This window comes from Urocampus carinirostris, chromosome 18 (genome assembly GCF_059441175.1).
Source record: "Urocampus carinirostris isolate Australia breed hairy pipefish chromosome 18, RoL_Ucar_1.0, whole genome shotgun sequence".
Classification (NCBI taxonomy): Eukaryota; Metazoa; Chordata; class Actinopteri; order Syngnathiformes; family Syngnathidae; genus Urocampus; species Urocampus carinirostris.
The window spans coordinates 19,020,473-19,045,453 of NC_142366.1; the positions used below are offsets into that span (position 1 = coordinate 19,020,473).

General features: G+C 41.6%; 1 protein-coding gene across 3 annotated transcripts in view; it reads left to right on the forward strand.

The window, feature by feature from the left end:
* Positions 1-811: 811 nt before the first annotated feature.
* Positions 812-24,981, forward strand: part of myripb (myosin VIIA and Rab interacting protein b) — a 195,387-nt gene continuing 171,217 nt past the window's right edge. For all 3 annotated transcript variants that reach the window (XM_088322402.1, XM_088322403.1, XM_088322404.1), the window contains exon 1: positions 812-889. The gene's annotated coding sequence lies outside the window, so the exon portion shown is untranslated. The remainder of the gene's footprint in view (positions 890-24,981) is intronic.

The window sequence follows — 24,981 nt, forward strand, 5'->3', positions numbered from 1 at the left end:
AGATTGAGACAGTGAGGTTAAGAGATAAGCAAGAAAGAGAAAGAGAGAGAAAAGAGGGAGGGAAATTGAAACAGAGAAAACACAAGAACGAGAGAGAGAGCGAGAAAGAGAGAAAGAACAAGGGACAGAGAGAAATAACGATGGAGGGAGAGAGAGAGAGAAAGAAAGAACAAGGGAGGGAGGGAGAGAGAGGGAAAGATAAAGAAGAGAGGAAAATTACAAAAAACAAAAGAGAGAGGGGGGGAGGGTGAAAGACAGAGAGAGGGAGAGTGAGATAGAGAGAAAAAGAGAACACAGAACAGAGAGAGAGAGTGAGTGGGAGAAAATGATAGAGAGAGAGCAAAGGAAAATGAGAAAGAACAAAGGAGAGAGGGAGAAATAACTAAGGAGAGAGAGAGAGGAAGAGTGAAAGAGAGAGAGAGCGAGAGTGAGATAGAGAGAAAAAGAGAACACAGAACAGAGAGAGAACTAACAAAGGAGAGAGAGAGAGAGAGTGAGTGAGAGAAAGTGAGAGAGAGAGAGCAAAGGAAAATGAGAAAGAACAAAGGAGAGAGAGAGGAAGAGTGAAAGAGAGAGAGCAAGAGCAAGAGCAAGAGTGAGGAAGAAAACGAAGAAGAGAACAAGGAAGGGAACGAGGAAGAGAAAGCGTGTGAGCACTTCGAATGGAGCTGCCTCCTCATTCACGTCGCTCGCTACCAGTGAGCCGGCTCATCCCCTCGTTCCGTTCGCGAACGACCCATCACTACAACCCCGCGAGCGTCTGGCTGGCAAATAATAAGGCACACAATAAGGGGGGTGAGTTTGGGGCCAAAATTAGGAGGGGGTCTTGGAAGTTAACGCCGGCCAGGAAGAGCGCGCCTGGCGGTGCACCGGTACCGGCTCATCCCGCGTAAGTCAACCACAACAAGTCGCTACCTTATCTCTTCATCAAAAAGGATTGTTTGTTTATTTCGCTTTTGGTGTCATCATCTCCTTGCACGAATGCGCTTCAAACACCCATCTTTTCCCCTCCCTTTGAGTGCGATCGAGCAACCTGACCGTACCTTGACGATTCCACGCTGCTAAAATCACACCGTTCTCTCTGATGTGACAAAACCTTCCTGATTAAAATAAAGTAAGATAAAATGCGTCATTTAGGAAGGGGGCGTGGACAAATAAGCGTGAAATATACGCAGCTGGGATGAGCAGGAAAGTCATCAATCCTATCCTTTTTTTTCCCGATTCCTTTTTATAAAACGGTTGTCGAGATGGAGCTCGTAGGGGGAAAAACACAAAGTCATGTTTTGTTTCTCAAGAATAAACCTTCATCCTTTCGGAATGCGAGCTGAAAATCCGGCGGGGATTTAAGTGAACGAGGCGCACACTTGCTTTGTTTGCTTGTGACCTGTTGATAAGACTCTGGAATCACACCGGAAAGTTTTTTTTTGCCTGATAAATTGAGGATCTTCGGTCACAAATCAGTATTTTTAAAAAAACAGATTTTATACAACCTCCATGACAGACGCTGCCCTACTAACGAACGTTTGTAAGTTGAATTTGTATGTTTAAGGCTTGTATACGTAACCTGTATTGTTTTGTACTAAAAAATGAAAATTTCATAAAAAATTATGCTCTATAAAGCTAAATTACTTTAAGTTTAACTTACTTTCGGAAGATGCACTTCAAGAGGTCCTCCTACATAGTATAAAGTGGCCAAAAAAAAGCGTTACGACCGTTTTCTCAACCGCATCAAGCTTTCTTATTCCACTTTCATTTCAAAAGATACAGCTCGCCTCTTCTTTACGCTTCACACCAACCATATTGAACGGATGCACGAGATCTCATCTCATCTCATTAGCTGCACCGCTTATCCTCAGTAGGGTCGCGGGGGTGCTGGAGCCCATCCCAGCAATCATCGAGCAGTGGGCAGGGGACACCCTGAACTGGTTGCCAGCCAATTGCAGGGCACAAAGGGACAGACAACTCATTCGCTCTTTCACACCTAGGGACAATTTGGACCGGCCAATCCACCTGAAATGCATGTCTTTGGAATGTGGGAGGAAACCGGAGTGCCCGGAGGAAACCCACGCAAGCCTGGGGAGAACATACAAACTCCGCACAGTTAGGCTGGATTTGAACCCACGCAGGAGGTTCCCACGACCTCAGAACTGTGCCGCACATGCGTTAACCACTGCGCCGCCGTGCTGCCCGATGCACGAGATATTAAACAATAAAAATTTCAGAGTTCCTAGTGCGCTGGCGATACAGTATAGTACATTTACACATGAACTAGGAAGTAGAAGTCGGATATCTTCTTCGGGGTGCATGCTGGGTGACTTCTAACAGCGCCACACGCTGGAGAAAAGCACTACTGTACTATCCTGTACTTGGAAAAAGGTGCACACAATACAAATTCTAACTTGTCCAGATATTTTTCGACATCCTGAAAAATATGTTCCTATCTACCGTTTATCGTAAGTAGAATTGGCATAAGGGAGCGTCTGTATATGTATGATAGCCAACAAAGTTTTTGGAGATTTCTTTTCCAAATGCAGTGGTACCTCTACTTACAAATTTAGTAGCTTTGTAACCTGAAAACTTTGTAAGAAGAGACACATTTTTAATGTAATGTTCTTGAAAGCTATCAGCTCCTGCTGGTAAGCTTTAGTGCAGCTGGAGAACCATTATAGGCATCCGTACATCAGTAATTTTGCTGATGGCCGAGTTGTAGAAGTTTGCCATCAGAGCTCTGGAGATGTGACTATTCCTCAGCTTCATCAGGTAGTAGAGGTGCTGTTGGGCCTTTCCCACTGCTAAAACCGGTCTTCAGTCACTGTTACACCCTGGAATTTAAAACCTCTCTCCCTCTCCACCTCCTCATTGCCGATAGTGAGAGGCTGGTATTTGATGCGCTTCTTCCTAAAATCCACCACAATCTCCTTGGTCTTTTGGGTGTTCAGAACCAGGTTGTTGTTTTGACACCATGACTCCAGATGTTGCACCTCTCTCCCGTAGTTTGTCTCATCATTGTTGGAGATAAGCCCAAGCATCGAGTTGTCGTCTGTGAACTTGATAATGAGATTGGCTGTGGAGGAGGCAAGGCAGTCATAGGTGTACAAGGAGAAAGGCAGCGGACTTAGAACACTCCCTTGGGGAACTCCGATGCTGGTGACCAGGGTGGAGGTGGTTTTGTCCTCACCCTGCCCTGCTGTGTGCGGTCTGTCAGGAAGTCGACAGTCCGATTGCACGGGGCAGTGTTGATTCCCAGTTTAGACCGGAGTCCATGTATATATATGTATATTTGTAACCTGAAAACACATTTTGAATGTAAATGCACTAATCTGTTCCAAGCTCCGCAAAAAATATCGTATTTTTTTTAAGAAATCATAAAAGACCTTCAGAACATAAAACAAATACATGTTAGAAATAGATTAGCCCACAATAAACATAAAATGAGAGGCACATGATATAAACAAGAATCAAGGAAATAATAAAAAATTTACCTTTTTACTTTGTAACCTGAAAACTTTGTAAGTAGAGACACTGTTTGAATGTTCCAAGCTCCACAAAAGTGCAGTATGTTTTTATTGAGAAATCATAAAAGAGCGTTGGAACATAAAACAAATTTATGTCAGAAATTGATAATCACATAATAAACATAAAACGAAAGGCGCATAATAAAAAAACCCAAAGAATAAAGAAAGTAATACAAATATTCGTGTAATTTTTTCCGTCGCCAGGGTTTCTGCGGATCCTAAAAAAGAATTAAAAGGCATTGAATCCATTATTCTAAAAGGCCTTCATTTGCAATGAATGTCTCAAATTCAATTTCCCAATGATAAAAATGATTCATGAACGTAGCAGAAGAGTTCCAATGACGTGTGCTTTTGATAATCCATCGTAAAAATAAACGATAGCTCGATTTGTCAACACAGTTTCTAAGTGATTCCTTTCCACAAATACCGAAACATCAAAGAATTTATCTAAATCATCTTTAATTTTGGGATAATTGAATGATAGCCATCCTGCCGTAACCCCCGCTCCTCCTCGTCTCTAAACTCTGAACTCTGAATTGTGACGGTGACTCGAAGAGCATGCTGGGAGACAATCAGCATGTTTGTTTCCGTGCGGGAAACTCTGGGAGCGGCAAATACAGCGCCCAATGCATTTTTGACTTTGTATCCTGAAACGTCTTTGTACCTAGAAGCAATATTTTCCCCTTCAGGTACATCGTTACCTGGAACTTTCGTATGTAGAGACATTCGTAAGTAATAATAATAATAATAATAATTTCCTTGTATTGTCATTCTGTGTAACAATGTACACAGAACGAAATGTCGATTGCACCTGACCCGTTGTAGCGAGCCGATGCAGCTGCAGCCAACAGAGGGCGCCGCCGACCACTTTTTAAGTCTTAGGAATGACTCGGCCGGGGCGCGAACCACCGACCTCCCAGTCTCAAAGCGGGCGCCTTACCATCTAGGCTACTGAGCTGGTAGAGGTACCTCTGGATAATTAGGGGGATAATGGTTTAAGCCTGGCGACAATTTTTTTTAACATAACAAAATTAATTATTCAGGAACGTAAATGAAAACGTTATTATCAAATAATCCGAAAAATCATCAGTCCTGATCTACCGCAGGAGAAACGTTATTGAAGGGACATTGTGTATTATTTAGCGCCTCCTAGTGGTACAAAAAAGTTTATTAAAAGTTAATTTGATTAATAGGCAAATATACATGAACTAATTTATAAACACGCATTATTTAAACTACTCGTAAGTCGTGAAATGTGTATTTATTTTATAATATGAGGCTCACTTTGTGACATCGCGATTTTCCGCCATCTTGCTGCTAATGGTGCCACCAAAAAAAGCCTTCAACTCTTCATAGTTTATAATATTTTCCCTGTGCTTTGCATTATTTGTTTTTGGTGGCAGTACTAGTGGTCAAATATTACCAGGAAAGAAATAACAGTATAAAATCTGTCTGGCCTGTTTGGATGCTACATTCCTTTGTTCAGGTTTATCCGAAGTTAAATTCGGTGTGTTCAGTGACCCCAACCCAAATTGTAATTCTTTCTCGGTCCATTGCCACTTTCAGCCGATTTAGTCTAATCTTGAAGACAGAAAGCAAGCAAGTTAGCAAGTAATATATGTGCGACATAATCTTTAAGGAGGAATTGTCGATACCAAAGAAAATATCACAAATACTAATGTTGATCTTTGTGTGTTAACAATCGGTGACTACAATACCAACTCCAATACCAACTATGCTATTGTCTTTTATTAGCATATTTGGTATTGGAGTAATCCAAAAGGAATTGAAAGTAATCCAGTTAAAGTAACCCTACCCAACCCTGTAAATGCAGACATTTACATTTAAAGAAGAGGCGAAATGAAAGTGGAATAAGAAAGTTTGATGCGGTTGAACATGGTCGGAATGTTTTTTTTCGGGCCCCTTTTTTACCACGAAGGAGGACCTCTTGAAGCCCATCTTCCTAAAGTAAGTTAAACTCAACTTTATAATCCAGTTAAAGTAACCCTACCCAACCCTGCTCACCCAGAGGGAGCTCTCATGATTGTCCTCTATCTAGCTGCTACGGGTATCCCCAAAAACCCAAAACCTTCGTAAAGCTGGGCAAAAAAACTAGAAGACAAACTGTGCGGTTTGGTCACTTTGAGTCTCTGTGTTTCGTATTCTTCCTTGTGTTTTTTTAGCACTCGTTTTTGGTTGTTCTACACAATACAGCGACATTTACTTGTCGAATAAGACACATTATACTTTTAAAGACGCTTTATTCTAAGGTTGTTTATTACAGAACATTAAATTTGGATAGGAAATTATTTCATCCAATGTGGCACGGCGGCTGAGTGGTTGATGCGTCTGCTGCACAGTTCTGAGGTCATGGGATCTGTCGGGGACCAGAAACGGAGACAGGACCCACTTGTGTTTGTTTTTTTCTTAGCTTTATTTAGAAGGAGGAAAAGGCTTGCGCCCACGATCCGGTGTTGATCACGGGTAGCAGATCGCTCCGAACGCGGAACTGGCACTTCCGTGGCGAGCGAAGGCAGTATCGAAGGCGGGGGACGGTGGAGCAAAAACGTAATCGAGTTCAGAAAAGGGGTCGGAGCCGGCGTCAAACAGGAATCAGGACAGGATAGAGTCAGGGTCGAAAGGGCTTGCCTTGCGTGCGCTGAGGTTTGCAGACTGACTGACAACGGGTGACAGGAAGACAGGGGTTTAAAAAGAGATGAGCAGCCAGCGTCCGAGGCAGTTGGCGCCAAAGGAGCCGACTCGGGTGCCTCGCATCAGTAATCATGACCGGATCAAACCTTCCTGTGCGGAGTTTGCATGTTTTTCCCGTGCTTGCGTTGGTTTCCTTTCATATTCCAAAAATATGTATTTCAGGTTGATTGGCCAGTCCAAATTGGTGTGAATGAGCTAGTAAGTTGTCTGTCCCTGTGTGCCCTTCGACTGGCTGGCAACCAGTTCAGGGTGTCCCGTGCCCACTGCCTGAGATGGGCTCCAGCACCCCCGCGACCCTACTGAGGATAAGTGGTGCAGATAATGGATGGATAATTTAATCAGGTGCTGTTTACGTCTTTACACGTCAATATTCCATTTTAATGTGATGAAAAATGACCAATTATAAGCCATTTATATAGGGTATTAAACTAATACAATGGCTGCGAATCACTCTGAGAAACTTATATTATACTTGATCTAATTTTACACTGACAAATACTTGTAGGTTGAGAAATCTGGATTTATTTTACATGACATGAAACTCACGTAGAGGAGCTGACACGATTGTCTCTCATCTTGCTTCAAAAACCGAAAACCTTGAGAAAGGCTGGGCAGAAAAATGAAAATACAGACAATATGGTTTGGTCACTATGCATCTCCGTAGTTTGTATTCGCCCTGATGCTTTGTAGCACTCGTTTTCGGTAGCACTACACATTACAGCAGGGGTGTCAAACTCATTTTAACTCGGGGGCCACACGATAGAACAAACATTCTGTCGGGGGCCGGATTAGTAGATTAAAGAGAAAGAAAAATAGAGAAAGAAATAAGAGAAAGAGGGAGGGAAAGGGAGAGAGGGCGGGACAAAGAAAGAAAAAGAAAGAGAGAGAGCGTGAGAAACAAAAGATAAAAAGTCGTGAGTGAGGGGGTAAAGAAAGGAAGACGAAGAAAGAAAAATAGAGAGAAAGAGAAAAGAGAGAAAAGGAAAAAAGTCAGAGCAAAAGAGGTTAAAAGACATAGAGAGAAAGAGACTAAGAACAACAAAGGAAAAGACATAGAGAGTGAAAGAGAGACAGAGTGTGAGAAAAGGGGTGGAAAAGAGAGAGAGAGAGAGAGAAATAAATACAAGTACAGTGTCTTTGTTCGAGGCATCTGGCTTTGGCAACATCAAGTGGACATATTTCAACCTGCAGCTTGTTTTTCTCTTGCGCTTCTCTGAGTGTTGTCTGGCGGGCCGGATTCAATCCCTTAGCGGGCCTGATCTGGCCCGCGGGCCGCCTGTTTGACACCTGTGCATTACAGCTACTGGTCAAATATTTCAGTGTAGCTGACGAGTTATAAGTGTAAATCACACTCAAAATAATGAGAGAAGAAAACAATTGATTTTGAATTGCAGGGAAGACGGGGAAAGAAGCCTTCAGTTAAATAATGTAACTAATAAACAGAATCAACTTACTTGTCCCCTTAAGTGTGCTGTTGGCACTCTACTGAAGCAAAAGCATTTTTTTTTTAGTTTTCTCAATATTTCTATTGTCTCTGAATTATTTTACTACCATTTTGCTTATAGCTTCTTTAGATGCTATGGAAACCTCACACTCATTTGAATAAGTTGCCAGACTTGCTATCACTTCTTCCCGCATGATCCTTTCATGTTGTCATGGTGACTGCATCCTGCCCGACCGCTCGGTCCTCTCCATGCCGCTTCTGTGTATCAGTTTGTATATATTTTGTCCGAGGGCCCCGATACCGGAATTCGTTTCTGTTTACTTGGGTCGTTGTATTAGCGTTGTTTCTAATCTTCAATTATAATGGTAAAATCAGGGATTCTGATGTGAGGATATTTTCAGATTATCCTAGTAAATTATCCAATTTTATTGGTATCACATTGTTCTTGTCACTTGTGAACTATATTATTATAAATGTCGGTGAAAGCTGTTGTAAACATGAACTGGATGTGATGAAATTTAGCTCCACTGGCACATAATGGGCCAGTGCCAATACCAGTTATTGGAATCATTGTCGACACTAAAGAAAATATCACCAATACTAATGTAGATCTTTGTGTAGTTCAATAATCGGTAACTAGAAATTGGAGGAATGCTAAATTACCATATATTTCATGTATTTTTAACTCCTTAACAATCCTGTGATATTCCAATTAGGATGCACCCAAAGTAAATTGAATGCTGTTCTTGAACCCTTTGGAGAATATGGATGGTCTTGGTCTCTTTTGAAAGGTAACACTCTGATATTTGGCCCAGAACCAAAATAATCACTGCAAATGCTACGAACATGGAGTAATCTAAATTGGTTTTTATTCGCCTGAATGTCTTCTTTGCAATCGCATTCCTGCAGAAGAGTGTAGCATTAGCATCTTAGCTGGAAAACTGGGACAATAGCATGAAGCCTTATAATAATAATAATAATAATTTCCCTTGTATTGTCATTCTTTTGTTAGAACGAAATGTCGATACACCTGACCCGTTGTAGCGAGCCGATGCAGCCGCAGCCAACAGAGGGCGCCGCCATTTTACCAATGTTATAAGTCTTAGGTATGACTCGGCCGAGGCGCGAACCAGCGACCTCCCAGTCTCAAAGCGGGCGCCCTACCATCTAGGCTACTGAGCTGGTATCTGGTCCCAGGTCAAATTTGATTAAAATCTGAAAAACTAAACATCATATACTACACATTTTTATAATTGTTATGTCAAGATTTTTTTCAAAAGAGATGATCAGTTTACAGCTCTAAAACCTCTGCAACTGCGTATTTTACTTGTTTAGACATTGTGAAAGAGTTGTAAATGTTTGACTTCTATTTGTGCACACGTGAGCTTGATAATTAAGAATGGATACACAGTATGATTACGCACGTTTATTTTCGGCTCTGATTTGAATACACGTCGTAAATGTGCATGTATTTATGTTGGGAATTTCATTGGCTAACCAATGCGTCAATCTTTTTGATTGGTCACTCCTGGCTGAAGATTTTTGAAGCCAAAAAAGGTCATGTCTGTTTTTTCAATCTAGGTCCTCATAGGCTATAGCAGGCTCAGGTGTGTAAAATCTGTGCGACATAATCTTAATTGGTCGAGAGTGGTGTCCATGGAAAACTCAGAAGCTAACGTACATATTGGAAATCGTTTTACGAGTTAATTTACTTTTAAAGGGGAATTATGGGTCGGAAGTAACGGATTACAACAAGTATCGTCAAATAAGGCAGAAATGCTTTTAGGCGGATTTTTTTTTTAATCTGTTGGCAGTATCGTGTGTTTTGGGGTAAATTCTTTACACGGTTGGATTGACTGGACTGTCATGAATGTAACGAGGCCATATTTGTGGAGAATCGTGTCATTCGCAGACTATAAGAGCCGGTGAGCTATACTGGCTTGATAGCTTTCGGGTATCTTGTTTCAGATTGATAGGGATGTTTCTGTAATGAGTATATTTGGAGTTAAAGCTTTCCACTGATATGTGATATGAAGTTTTTCAGTGACTGGTCTTATTGTGAAGGCTCGTCTTTGCTTCTCAATAGTTTTAAGGAAGAAAATAGATATAAGTCTTTGTTTTCAGAAAAAAAAATCTATACTAGTTTGAACAAAAGCATCAAAAGATTTTCCTTTATGAAATAAATTCCATGCAAAAAAAAAAATGCCTGATGGCTTGACTTGCTGTCAGCTCGCTAAGACTATCACTACCGTAAATTCCGGACTATAGAGTGCACCTGATTATAAGCCGCACCCACTACATTTCGGGGGGAAAACCGATTTTGTACATACACAAGCCACACCTGTATATTAGCCGCATGCGCCCACATTGGAAAAACGCAATACAAACCCGAAATTAACCCTTACCCGATACAGTCCAAAATCACAGCCGGCAAAATGAACCAGAAATGATACCGGTACTTAACATTTAAGGCAGACCTGCAGAGTCCAGGTGCCCCTTGAAAGTAATCCAAGGAAAAAAAGTGTATAATTCCAAAGGTAAGGGTGGGCAAAATATATATCCACTATTGTCGGCCACGTCCACAAATACGTCTCACCTTTACTCCACTTCCCGTCAGCCCGCGTTTGCCCCGCCCCTTCTTTCTCATTTGCTCGTACAAAACATATCAGAATAAGTTTCTAAAATAAATACATTACAAAAGTATACAGTTGCAAATACATATTATACATGGTTACACATATTTTCAAAGAAAGACGGTACACCGAGAGAGTTTTCAAAGCTTTAATAATAATATTCTAACTTTCATCCCAAACTGTGCCTGTGAAGGGTAGCAAAACGCTACTAGCAACACGCTCGCAACACAGTAAACGGCTCTGTTAAAAAAACAATCCGTGCCTGTAATAAGCACGGTAAACATTCCTCATCTTCCTCCTTATAACTGACGTCATCAATTTCGTCTTCCTTTAATATGGGAAAGAGACCTTGTCATATAGACGTGGTCCCACGCTCCCGTACTTAAAATAGAATAGAATAGAATAGAATAGAATATACCTTTATTGTCATTGTTACAAATGGGCTAACATATTGTGACAACGAAATTGGGCATGACACTCCAGTTTTACACATAGTGAGGGTATGAGCAAGAAGATAAAGGAACAGAGAAGATAATGTTATAAAACAAGGGGAATAAGGCTATAGTTATAATTTACATGGTATTTACACAACAATGTCAGCATGTGGGATGTTACATACAGGGTTGTCGTGATAACGTTGTATCGTAACGGTTGTGCAATATTGCATTTGGTGCAAAGTCATCATGGTGCAAAAATAGTCCGCATATACATTGGTGCAAGCATAGACATCATAGTGCAAAAAAAGGAAATGGTCAGACATTGTGCAATTTGAGCATTAAACGTAGTGCAGTCGACATGTGCAAGAACAAGACTTGAGTAACATTATTTTCGTATGAGGTAGTGTTGGCACGAGTTTTCAGTTTTTGTGCGGTGTCTGTTGAGCAGTGAACAAACATAGTGCAGACAGCATGTACGTGAGTACCATTTTACATACGTGTGAGGTATTTTTTTTTTAAAAAATTTTTTTGCAACAGTTTTCAGTTGTTTGTGCGGTGTCTGTTTAGGGTGGTAATGGCTGTGGGGAAGAAACTGTCTCTGAGTCTGTTCGTTTTTGCTTTGTGTGACCTGTAGCGCTTGCCGGAAGGCAGCAGGTCGAAGAGATGGTGGCCGGGGTGAGAAAAGTCCTTGACGATGTTTTCTGCTCTGCTGAGGTAGCGAGAGCAGGCAATGTCCTCCAGACTGGGCAGAGAGCAGCCGACGATTCTCTGGGCTGTTTTTATGATCCTCTGGAGCTTTTTCCTGTCTGCTGCTGTGCACCCCGCATACCACACCGTGATGCAGTATGTTAGGATGCTCTCCACTGTGGCTTTGTAGAAAGACACCTGCAGCTGCTGTTTTAGGTTATTTTTCCTGAGCAATCTCAGGAAGTGCAGTCGCTGCTGGGCCTTCCCTACCACCGCTCTGGTGTTTGCAGACCAGGAGAGGTCGTCGGCGATGTGCACGCCCAGAAATTTGAACGAGTGGACTCTCTCTACGCAGTCTCCCGTACTTAAAATCTCGCTTGCATCACGCTCGCAAAGAAAGTCCTATATCGGACTGCTCGACTGTTTTTAGCTTGAAATTTGCGTCTTGTGCCTTTCTTTTTTGCAATTTGCATGATGAGGATATGTCTACGATAATTTAATTTGTGCACAAGCTAGGAAGTTGCAGTTTAAATCTTACCTTTCGTACTTGAGCGACGCGTTATATTTCCAAAGGTAAGGGTGGGAAAAATATACATCCACTATTGTCCGCTGCGTGCAAAAACACGTCTCACCTTTACTTCCCGTCAGCCCCCGTGGTTTTCGCCCCTTTTTTTTTGATTCGCCCGTGGAAAACATATCAGAATAAGTCTCTAAAATAAATACATTACAAAAATATACAGTTGCAAATACATATTATACATGGTTACACATATTTACAAAGAAAGACGGTACACGGAGAGAGTTTTCAAAGCTTTAATAATAATAATATAACTTTCATCCCAAACCGTGACTGTGACAGGTAGCAACACGCTACTAGCAACACGCTCGCAAAACAGCAAACGGGTCTGTTAGAAAAATTACATAAATTGGCCGCATCACTGAATAAGCCGCAGGGTTGAAAGTTTGGGAAAAAAGTAGCGGCTTATAGTCCGGAATTTACGGTAATTCTTTTTTTTGGGGGTTGGAGGTGGCCCCTGACTCCCAATAGTGGCCCACCCCTGTGTTAACTGGTTTGTGTTAACAGTTGAGTGAATGCAGTTTTACACCTGAACCAACTCAACACTCTATTCACTCTAATATTACTCTCTAAAAATAACATATTTTGATAGAGAATCACTTCTTTTTTTGACATACTCAGGAATTTATGGCATTCCAGATGAAATCCTCCAACGATCAAGACAGTGGGAGCCTATTTTTGGACACACCTACTCTGCTAGTTTCTCTAGACTGAATAATATCGCTCAACTAGGTTTTCCCCTAAAAAACAAAGCAATCCCCGCCCCCGCATTGATGACATCACGGGGTGCAGCTCGGTTTGACAACAGTGTGTAACACCCGTGAAGTGTCACTGTGTCAGAGTTGGCCTTTTCCCAGGGGAAAAAAAAAAAAAAATACCCGAGAAAAGGCCAATGTCTCTCATCAGTGCCGCTGAGCAGTAAATGCCACACTGTGACCGTCCATATTTACATGCCCGATACATGATATGGCGAGATCACCGTTTTTATCTTCAGTGTGACAAACAAATGAGTCATCCGTGCCCCATGAGGAGAAATATGTAATGCTCAAATAAGTCAATGGCCGGAAAAACAACATTTTAGAGATAGTTTCTCTACTAAACGGTCGATTGACATGCGCAACATGGTTTATTTGTATGGAGCACTTATCCTGCCATATATAGGAAATAAATGTATGAATAAATAGGTGCTAACATATGCCATAAATGCAGCAATACCCAGGGTTGGGTAGGGTTACTTTCACTGGATTACTTTCAATTACTTTTGTATTACTCCAATACCAAATATGCTAATAAAAGACAAAAGAAACTAAATATGAATAAAATTACTAAAGGCTTGGGGAGTAACGGAATACATGGAACGGCAAAAATGATGTTTGGATTTGTTTTCATTTTGTTTCTGTCGCATTTTATGTTCGTTTTGCCGGAGATCAAAGAGATCAAAGCCAGGAGAGAAAGCTTACCACGTGTTGCGAGTCATCATTTAATTCATATTTAGTTTCTTTTGTCTTTTAATAGCATATTTGGTCTTGGAATAATCCAAAAGTAATTGAAAGTAATCAAGTTAAAGTAACCCTACCCAACCCTGGATACATGACAGATATATACTCAGTAGTTTCGGGCACATTTTTAAAGCGAAAAATGCTACTACTGAGATTGAAATATTTCAAAATAACTCAAACGATGTAATTTTAGCTGATATGCCTCACTCACCGAGCACAAAGAATCAAAACTGCATCATGAAAATTTGAATATATCCCATGTAGCAGTTTGAGTGTTGTCATCATTCCCGATTTGGATGACCTGTGGCTATCTGATTGGTTCCCTGTCCCTTTATAAGCCCAGTCCTGTCACTCTCCGGTTGTAAGTCGGTCAGCGAACCTCTGTTGTTACAAGGCAAGCATTTTGACCCTGAGTCCCGCCTGTCCTGTTTTTGCACCTGTTTTCCACCCGTTTTTCCACCTGTCCGTTCCGGATCTCCCCGTTTGTCTCCGGCTACAACCTGTTTTCGATCCCGACCACGTCTGGTCTCCCGTCCCGGCTATCGACCTGTTTTTCCGTCCTTGACACCGCCATTTCCCACTACGGAAGATCCACTTCTGTATTCGGATCAAGATCCGATTGCGAGAGCGACTAGCTTCCCGCGTCCAGCGAGCACCGGATCCTCTTTTTACTCAATAAACTTGTGATTAACACTACACATTTGGGTCCTGATTCTGTTCTGGCCGTGACAAGTGTACTGTTTACACAACAATGTAGTATTTTTGTACAAAAATTTAGCAATTGTATTCATATTTAGTTTATTTTGTCTTTTCTTAGCATATTTGGTATTGGAGTAATCCAAAAGTAATTGAAAGTAATCAAGTTAAAGTAACCCTACCCAACCCTGGCAATACCTAAATATGTGATATACATTAGGGCTGCACGATTTTGGAAAAACCCTTAATTGTGATTTTTCTGACCTGTATTTGATTTCCGATTTTACAAGAAAAGTGCATTTCTGTGCTTGTTTTGTTTTTGTGGAAAACTTAACCATAGTGACATGCAAACCTTCCTCGAGACGATGTCCTTAATGACTGAGAGTACACGACTGTAACAAAATACTGATAGATCAACAAATAAAAAAACAGAATTGCAGTTGAATAAATAGTCTTTATTGTCATTATTCAAAAGGGTTCCTCAAAAGCGATTTAGAAAGCATCTGGCTAGTTAGTATCAGGTACCTCCGGGTTGAGCCAGGTCTTCCTGATGACAACTGTCTTGAATGTTACCACAAGTTGTAGCTCCAGGTCATCCATTTAATGTGTAATGGATCTGCCGTTGGTGTGATACAAGCTCGGCAGAATTGGCTTGTTATGTAGCTGTACAACAAAATTGGAGGGCTACTCCTTTCAGTGTAAGAAAACGATTAAGAGAAAGGCTGGCTAGCTACCCGCTAGCGTCGGATAACTGCGATTTCTGGTAGGTTTTAGTGATGACTGAAATACAAAACTGCAACTCATCTTTCTCTCAGTCTTGGGGGCCGGATTTACGAGCAGTTGCTCAGGAGGTAGAGCGCTTGTCTTCGGATCGAGAGGTCGCAGGTTCGATGCCTGGTTCCTGGGAATGTTGTAGTGTTCTTGGGCAAGACACTGAACCTCTAATAAGCATCCCAATGAGCAGGTAGTTGCCTTGCTGACGCTGCTATAGGTGTGTGAAAGTGTGAAGCACATTGTAAAGCGCTTTGGGAGGTCTTCAGTGACTTGAAAAGTGCTATATACCATTTACCATTTAGGAGTTTTCCAGGAGTAGTAGCTCCAAGTCGTCTGTTTCATGAGAATCGGATCTGGAGTTGGTGACTAGCCACATTAGGCACTGGTGGCTTAAGATTTGTTAGCCTAGCTGTTAGCTTTCCCTTCAATTCCCGGACGTGATGAAGATCCAAGCAGCACCCGCTCTTCTAAATTTTCTTCGGAGTCCGATTTAAATAATGAATTTATTTTCAATGTAACAGGCGCTTAAGTTAATAAAGTGTTTAGGCGGCCATTTGTGCAAGGGCAGTTTGACTGACTGGCAGCTTACAGTAGCCTATCAAATTTGCGCACACACGTCTTGCAAACTTTGCCTCGCCTTTATTGGTCAGTGCCATTAAAACCTGCTTCTGATTGGCCGGCATTGTTTAACCACGAAATGTGAAAATTCTTGTTGGCCAAACACTCCATCACTCACATAACAAACTGAAACTATGAAAACAAACAGCATTGTTCTGCAGTTACACTATCGCACTACGTCACATCGCAATATCGGTTAGATTTCGGTTCATCGTGTATAAATGAATGCAATTATTCATATACTTACGTATTTTGTCAAGTATTTAGTAATGTCAATCGTTTTTGTCATCAATTTGGTGTAATTTTTTCATGTATTGTTTTTTATACTTGTCCTGTATTTTGTCACAATGAAATATTACACGAATAAGGGGGTGGGTCAATCTGGTGGAGCTTTTCACCTATTGGTTGATCGACAAACGCACCGATCAACTGCAATGCCTTTCGACCAATAGGTGATAAGCTCAGCCAGTTTGACCCACCTCCTCATTTGAGTAACATCTTGTTGTGACAAAATACACAACAACATACATGACAAAATTCTCAAGACCAGAACGGAGACAGGACCCACTTGCGTTGCGTTTTAAGTTTTATTGGAAGAAAGAGAAAGGGTTGCACCCACGATCTGGTGATTGCTGGACGGGGGAAGCAGGTCGCTCTGATACTCTGATTGTGCTCCGCACGCGGAAGTGGCTCTTCCATGGCGAGCGATGGCGGTGTCAGTAGCCGAGACAGGAGAGCAAAAACGTGGTCGAGGTCGGAAGCGAGTCGTAAGCCAGAATAGGAGAGAAGTCGAGGTCGGGGACAAAAAGAGGTCGAAAGCCGGGACGGCAGAGTAGACGTGGTCAGGATCATAAACTGGTCAAAGTCGGGGGACAGAGGGGAGCAAAAAGTGGGACAGTTGGGAGTCAGGGTCGAAAAAGACTTGTCAGTGTTAACTTAGGTTCGCAGATGGACTGAAAAAAGGGGACAAACAGGATGGGTACAAATACGGAGCCAATCAGAGCCCCTGGCAGTTGCCGCCAAAAGAGCGGGCACAACTGAGTCACATCAGTAATCATGACAAAAATGAATGAAAAAAAATACACATTTTATTGCCAAATAGTTAAGTCCGTTAATTCATTAGTCGCAGCCACCAGTGTTCAGTTCATCTTCGCCATTGTGCGTTGTCCATGCTTCCAGACATGGGTCCTGCAAAAAGAGGGGAGTAGAAGAGCGCCATTGCTCCACTTACAATCGAAAAGAAGCAAAATATTATCGCAAAATACAAAAGTGGACAAGTTTCAACATATTATCTATTGTTTTCTTTTCTTGATGTTCATATGTTTTGTGTACTGTTACGCAATGCTAAATCTATGGCACCCTGGTCATCCTGGGAGGGGGATTTCCTGGTGCTGAGGTTTTGAGTTTTTCCTTGCCCGCATGTTGGTTTAAGATCAGGGGATGGGGTGATTGTAATCCTGTGCAGTCCTTTGAGACATTTTGTGTGAAGGGCGTCACAAATAAATGTGACTTGACTTGTCGTGCCAAGGGAATACTGGTGAAGCATGTCCACCATCTCCACTGTCTTAAGACAGAGACTCTAAAGTCTAATACTGATGTATGAAGCTGGAGGACGGCAACAAATAAAGATACGGAAAAGCTCTTCATGATTTAGATACGAGAAAAAAAGCTTGCTGGGGACACGATCATGTTATCCACTGCAGAAATCGAGGAAGCGTTTGCTTGCTGGGAAAAACTGGAAAAATACATCTTAAAACTTAAAGCGAACGGTCAATGGAGATATTCATTGGAAACTGTCAAAGAAATTTGAAAAACATTCCGGTATCCAGACAGAAACACCGACCACCAGATCGCAATTATGTCCGAACCCCCAGAGTGAGTTGAAAAGCGTACCAAGACATTTTAGTGACTTTTTACATTTCATCATTTTATTCCGGTTGTCGTCGTCTTTGTTGTTGGCTAATAAAGCTTTGTACTGTACAGTAACTTCATCCTTTGCATTTCTTAGGCCTTATTTCTTGTTTTATTTATACTTTATTTATACTTATGTCCAGGGTTGGGTAGGGTTACTTTAACTGGATTACTTTCAATTACTTTTGGATTACTCCAATACCAAATATGCTAATAAAAGACAAAAGAAACTAAATAGGAATAAAATGATGACTCACAACACGTGGTAAGCTTTCTCTCCTGGCTTTGATCTCTTTGATCTCCGGCAAAACTAACATCAAATGCGAGAGAAACAAAATGAAAATAAATCCAAACAGCTTGCCAACATCATTTTTGCCGTTCCGTGTATTCCGTTACTCCCCAAGCCTGCACAAAATTTAGTCATTTTATTCATATTTAGTTTCTTTTGTCTTTTAGTAGCATATTTGGTATTGAAGTAATCCAAAAGTAATTGAAAGTAATCCAGTTAAAGTAACCCTACCCAACCCTGCTTATGTCAAGTCAAATCATGTTTATTTGTATTGCCCTTAATCACAATGAGTCTCAAAGGGCTGCACAGACCACAGATTATTGCAAACAACAGACTGATTACACCATCCCCTGATCTACAACCTACATTAGGGTAAGGAAAAACTCAAAACCCTTAACATGAGGAAAATAAAACCTTGAGAAGGGACCGCACATGAGGTCATCCCCAGATTTAAACAGTTCCACTAAGGTTGCAGAATGAATCTCAGTGGGCAGAGTAATCCACAGCACCGGGGCCCGAATGGAGAACGCCCTCAACATGGGGATTTCTTCTTGGCTCTTGCGATCAATAGTTAACCATATACATATGGGGGAATAAAATCTGAAAGGTATGAGGGAGCAGGTCCATTTATGATTTTGTATACTACCAACAAGAACCCTAACATCACGAACATTTACTAAACATTAGTGTACCTACAGGGCAGTTGCTTTAATAGGGGGTTTGGTTGCATTTGATGACCTTGTAACAGATCAATCCTGTTTCAATTCATTTCAATAGGAAAACATGTTTCGGTTTACAACGGTTTCATTATACGTCACTACCGGAACCAATTTCGTTGGTAAATACCGTAAATTCCGGACTATAAGCCGCTACTTTTTCCCCAAATGTTCAACCCTGTGGCTTATTCAGTGATGCGGGCAATTTATGTAATTTTTCTAACAGACCCGTTTACTGTGTTGCGAGCGTATTGCTAGTAGCGTGTTGCTACCTGTCACAGTCACGGTTTGGGATGAAAGTTATATTATTATTATTAAAGCTTTGAAAACTCTCTCGGTGTACCGTCTTTCTTTGTAAATATGTGTAACCATGTATAATATGTATTTGCAACTGTATATTTTTGTAATGTATTTATTTTAGAGACTTATTCTGATATGTTTTCCACGGGCGAATCAAAAAGTAGGGGTGAAAACCACGGGGGCTGACGGGAAGTGGAGTAAAGGTGAGACGTTTTTTTGGACGCAGCGGACAATAGTGGATATATATTTTTCCCACCCTTACCTTCGGAAATATAGACTTTTTTTCCTTGGATTACTTTCATGGGAACCCGGACTCTGCAGGTCTGCATCAAACCTTAAGTACCGGTATCATTTTCCGCTCATTTTGCCGGCTGTGGTCTTTGGACTGTGTACTTTATTTTCAGTTACAATCGCGGGATTGTGTTGCATGTTTTAATGTGGGCGCATGCGGCTTATATACAGGTGCGGCTTGTGTAAGTACAAAAGCGATTATCCTCTTGAAATGTGGTGGGTGCGGCTTATAATCAGGTGCGCTCTATAGTCCGGAATTTACGGTAGACATACCACAGTACATGACAAAATACATGAAAAAATAAAGACTGGAATTATTTACAAATTTCATAGATAGATGTTTACATTTCATTTTCCTCATTTATTTACCTATTATGTGATTTTATTCATTTGACATATATCTGTTGGTATTTATTTATTAATACATTTAATAATACAAATGGCAGGATAGCTTCTCCATACATTTGAGGCTTCAGGTTTAAGACAAAATGGAATAAAATAATTGGAAACCCGTTATAGTCGAAAGTTAGCAAATCAATCCCTATTTGTCGAGGAAATCTCAAAGAATGAGGGATATCCACCTATTGAGGAGGCGCTTGGATGGCCCAATAATACATCAAGCATAATTGTTTGGCCTTCTGAGTCATCATTACTCTGCAAGTGCACTCCCGTCTTGTTTGGACACTGCACTTAATGGACCTTCTACTTCTGGACACCGTCTCATCTGTCTCCGGAGCGTCCTTCCACTTTTCTGTTTTCTGTATTCTAGTCTTTGTCTTTCCTTCATTTCCTCTTGTCTGAATGAAGGAATGGATGGCCTTTATTCTCATTGTAGGAGTATAATGAAATTGGATGGATTCTCCTTTCAGTGCCAGTAAAACAATTGAAAAAATGTGGTATTAGATACAATAAATACGTGCATATTCACAGCGGAATTTGTGCGAAACTAGGGCTGCAACAACGAATCGATGAAATCACGCATTAAAAGCGTTCGCAACAGATGTCTTCATCGCTTCGTTGTGTCTCGCAATTTATACATCACTCAGCTCGTTGCAGAGCTGTTTATGCCCCTAGAGTGTGAGTCGGCGAGCTGAACAGAACGATGAGGATGCTTTTTTTTAAAGGATAGGTAAATTCAACAAATGAAAAATGATCAACAGGAAAAAATGGTTCAAAAGTCAGGAATGGGCAAACTACGGCATGTCAGGATTTTTAACCTGGCCCGCAAAACCAAAATTTAATGACAATATATAGAAAGAGAGATAATAGGGCGGCTGTGGTTGAGACATCCATGGCACAGTTCTAAACTCATGGGATCAAATCCAGCTACTAGCCTTTCTGAGCAGAGTTTGCATGTTCTCCCCGTGCTTGCGTGTGTTTCCTCCGGGCACCCCGGTTCCCTCCCACATTCCAAAAACATGCATGTCAGGTTAATTGGCCGGTCAAAATTGTCCCTAGGTGTGAATGAGCAAGTGAGTTGTCTGTCTCTGTGTGCCCTGCGATTGGCTGGCAACCAGTTCAGGGTGTCCCCTGCTCACTGCCCAAAGATAGCTGAGAGTGGCTCCAGCACCCCCGCGACCCTACTGAGGATAAGTGGTGCGGAAAATGGATGGATGGATATATAAAATAGTAAATAAATTACTACTATTTAATATTCACATGATGAGATAAATAGAATAAATCGTTTTAGCTCATGCAATCTTGAAAGATTGTAAACGAGACACTCCATATTCATCTTGTCTCTGGGCCTCAAACCACTGGAAGATCTCCGTTTATTGCTACTGCCCAAGATGTTTTTTTATTGTACAGACAAGGTGTATTGCAAAAATAGTTCTACAAATAAAAAGACTAAAATTCAGCACAACTTTACAGTAAATTATGCGATTACGTTTAGCCCATTGATTAAATTAGATTGTTGTTCCAGTATAAGGTATTCCCCCTCCCCATGTGCTGCCTACCTTTCACTACTGGTGACACACGAACAAATATGCACATATGGGCTGACCCCCTGGTTTGAGTATCTTGTTCTTTAGTTGTAAATTTAGCTGAGATGTGAGTATATCTGATAGGGAGAATATCTACATGAGGAGAAATTCAGCGGTTTTCTACTCTGTGCTTGATACCACGCCACCATAACATTCACCCCCGTAATTATTGGCAGATCAGGGATTGTATAATCAGCAATTAGAGAACATCTCATTTCATTTTCATTTCAGAAATGCTCCATGTAGTAACTATTGTTGAGTTAGTAAGTTTTATTACTAACACGCTGAAGTACTCGTTACCGAGATATGTAATTACATTCTAAGGATGCTTCAGATTTTGTTTAAAATCCCCCCCGAAAATATGATATCCTTCTTTTTCTGCAGAGTTGTACACTCGTGCCCCATCCTCCTCCTCCGCTGGCTTCTCCTCCATCCCTTCTTCCCCATCTTCATTATCATCCTGCATTGGACCACCATCAACCCAACGTGGCAAGCCCAGTAAAGATGGGCCGGAGGCTGGACTTGTCCGGCCTCACGGACGACGAGGCAGAACACGTCCTGAAAGTCGTCCAACGGGACATGAAGCTGAGAAGAAAGGAGGAGGACCGTCTAAGGTGAGATAGTCCATAACAAATGAAAATTGAGATAATATTCTTCTAAGGGCATGGCAACAATCCCCAATCGAGGTGGAAGTTAAAATCTACAGAGACAGACCCAGGCAAAAACACACAAGTTCATTTCGGGGCAAAGGGAATAACAAAAAGTGCTCCACACAGGGAAATAGCCAGAATACCATAAACAAAAACAGTCTTGAAGACACTCATAGCTGGCAGGGTACAAGAAGTTTAGAATTTGCCACAAACAGGCATTAAGACAGGCGTCCGCTGGCAAAGTCACCACCTTGGTTGTTGGTGCATCACTCCTTGTGGTGTGTCATGGGCAAGTACAGCCTTGCGGTGCCCATATGAAACAGATATGGTTTCCATGGTAATGGTAAATGGTCTGCATTTATAAAGCGCTTTACAATGTGCTTCACACTTACCCATTCTCACACACACTCACACAGCAATAGCGGCCATGCAGCCATGCAAGGAGCCGACCTGCTTATTGGCATTAGGTAGGTAAGCTAGTAAGTAAAAAATTAGTTAAGTTAGTAAATAAGTAGGTAGGTGGGTGATAAGTGGGTAAGTAGATAAGTAAGTAGGTGTGTAAGTGTATAACTAGGTAGGGGGGATAGTAAGAAGATAGGTAGATAGATGAGTGAGTAGGTAGATAGGTTAGTAAGTAAAAAATTAGTTAAGTTAGTAAATAAGTAGGTAGGTGGGTGATAAGTGGGTAAGTAGATAAGTAAGTAGGTGCATAAGTGTATAACTAGGTAGGGGGGATAGTAAGAAGATAGGTAGATAGATGAGTGAGTAGGTAGGTAGGTTAGTAAGTAAAAAGTTAGTTAAGTTAGTAAATAAGTAGGTAGGTGGGTGATAAGTGGGTAAGTAGGTGCGTAAGTGTATAACTAGGTAGGGGGGGTAGTAAGAAGATAGGTAGATAGATGAGTGAGTAGGTAGGTAGGTTAGTAAGTAAAAAATTAGTTAACTTAGTAAATAAGTTGGTAGGTGGGTGATAAGTGGGTAAGTAGATAAGTAAGTAGGTGCATAAGTGTATAACTAGGTAGGGGGGATAGTAAGAAGATAGGTAGATAGATGAGTGATTAGGTAGGTAGGTAAGTAGGTAAGTAAGTTGGTAGGTCAGTAAGCAAGCAGGTAAGTAGGTAGGTAAGCAAGCAGGTAAGTAGGTAGGTGAGTGAGTGAGTATGTAGTCAGTATTTGGAGAAGCCATCTGATCTAACTCAACTACAACACCTTCATCATCTGGTCGCTGTGATATATATGGTTGGTAATGAGTGTCAGGTGTGGGTAATTTAAAGGCAGGCATGGTGGTCCTCCAGTCAATTTGTCTGTTGGCGCCCTCTGGAGAACGGTGGTGTGCTGTTCTTCTTCCCTCTCTGCTTCCACCCCCTAACTCCACTGTACCAGTTCAAGTCAAATCAGTCCACAGATAGATATAATGTATATTTTTGCTCTACAATTGTACTTTTTATCATGTTATTTAGTCATGTTTGGTTGGAATCCCTTAACCACTAGGGTTGTAGTGGCCCTATTTCCTGTGGTGTGTCTTGGGCAAGTACAGCCTGGTGGGGCCCATTCCTCTCCAGGCCAACATATGTTTTCACCCGGTCTTGAACCGGGGACCTTTTGCGTGTTAGGCGAATCCACTACGGATACATTATTTAACATATGCACGTTAAATACATATAAGTAGTTCTTACGATAAACTATTTAGTAGTTTTATTGTATTTATCTGGGATACTGCATTAGCTAATTACCAGAGGTTTCTGTCCCTTGCCATATGGCAATTTTACTGTTGGAACACATTGTCGTATCCTAGGGGTCTACTGTATTTGCTAGATCTTTGAGTTTAGTTCGGAAAAGTAACCGTGTTTGTGAGTCTTTGCAGAGCTTACGGTACTTTGTTGGTTAGACACAGTCAGATTTTATAATAAATAAGCCTGAATCTGATTGAGCATTTATTTGGCAGAGCAAGAAAGCAATATTTAAACTGTAGCATGAAAAAAGTTGATTGTCTTACCTTGATTTATAAAATAAAAGCTAGAATAAAATACATAGGTCCATGCCACTAGAAATAGAATATTGAATGGCTTGATTTTGCCAGGACCAGAACGGAAACAGGACCAAATTGCGTAACGTTTACAACAAGTTTTATTGAAAGAAAGAGGAAGGGCTGCGCCCACGATCCGGTGTTCGCTGGACGCAAGAGGCAAGTCGCTCTTGCACTCGGACTGTGATCCGAACACGGAAGTGGATCTTCCGTAGCGAGCGATGGTGGTGTCAGGGACGGAAAAACCGGTTGGTAGCCGGGACTGGGAAAGCAAAGCGTGGTCGGAAACGAGTCGTAAGCCAGGACGGGAGCGTAGACGTAGTCGGGATCAAAAATGGGACTTAAGTCGGGATGGGAGAGCAGAGGTGGTCGGGGTCAAAACAGGTCGTAGCCGGAGACAAACTTGACAGGCGGGAGTCAGGGTTGAAAAAGGCTTGCCCTTTATAAACTTAGGTACGCAGACGGACTGACAACAGGGGATTGACAGGACTGGGTTTAAATAGGGACAGGGAGCCAATCAGAACCCACAGCGGTTTGCACCAAATGAGCGGTCACAGGGGATTCAGATCGGTAATCATTACAGATTTACTATTAATTCTAGTTTTTGGACTCACTATCGCCCTCTGCCAATAGGCAAGAGAATTGTATGCCTCAGCACATTATTACTTTACTTATTAATTGTATTAACAGCATTCCTGATATGAAAATTCAGCCATTTTGAAAAAGAAAATGCAGAAATTGTGGATTAAAAAAAGACAATTTAATATATTTATATTTCCATTAGGCGGCGCAGTGGTTAACGCGTGTGCGGCACAGTTCTAACGTCTTGGGAACCTCCTGTGTGGGTTTAAATCCAGCTACCGGACTTCCTGTGCGGAGTTTGTATGTTCTCCCCGTGCTTGCGTGGGTTTCCTTCGGGCACTCCGGTTTCCTCCCACATTTCAAAGACATGCATTTCAGGTGGATTGGCCGGTCCAAATTGTCCCTAGGTGTGAATGAGCGAGCGAGTTGTCTGTCCCTGTGTGCCCTGCGATTGGCTGGCAACCAGTTCAGGGTGTCCCCTGCCCACTGCCTGAAGATTGCTGGGATGGGCTCCAGCACCCCCGCGACCTTACTGAGGATAAGCGGTGCAGCTAATGAGATGAGATGAGATATTTCCTTTATGCCTCCCCGGATTGCACGACTCGTTGTCAAAATTGTATTTTTTGACATATGAGGACTATT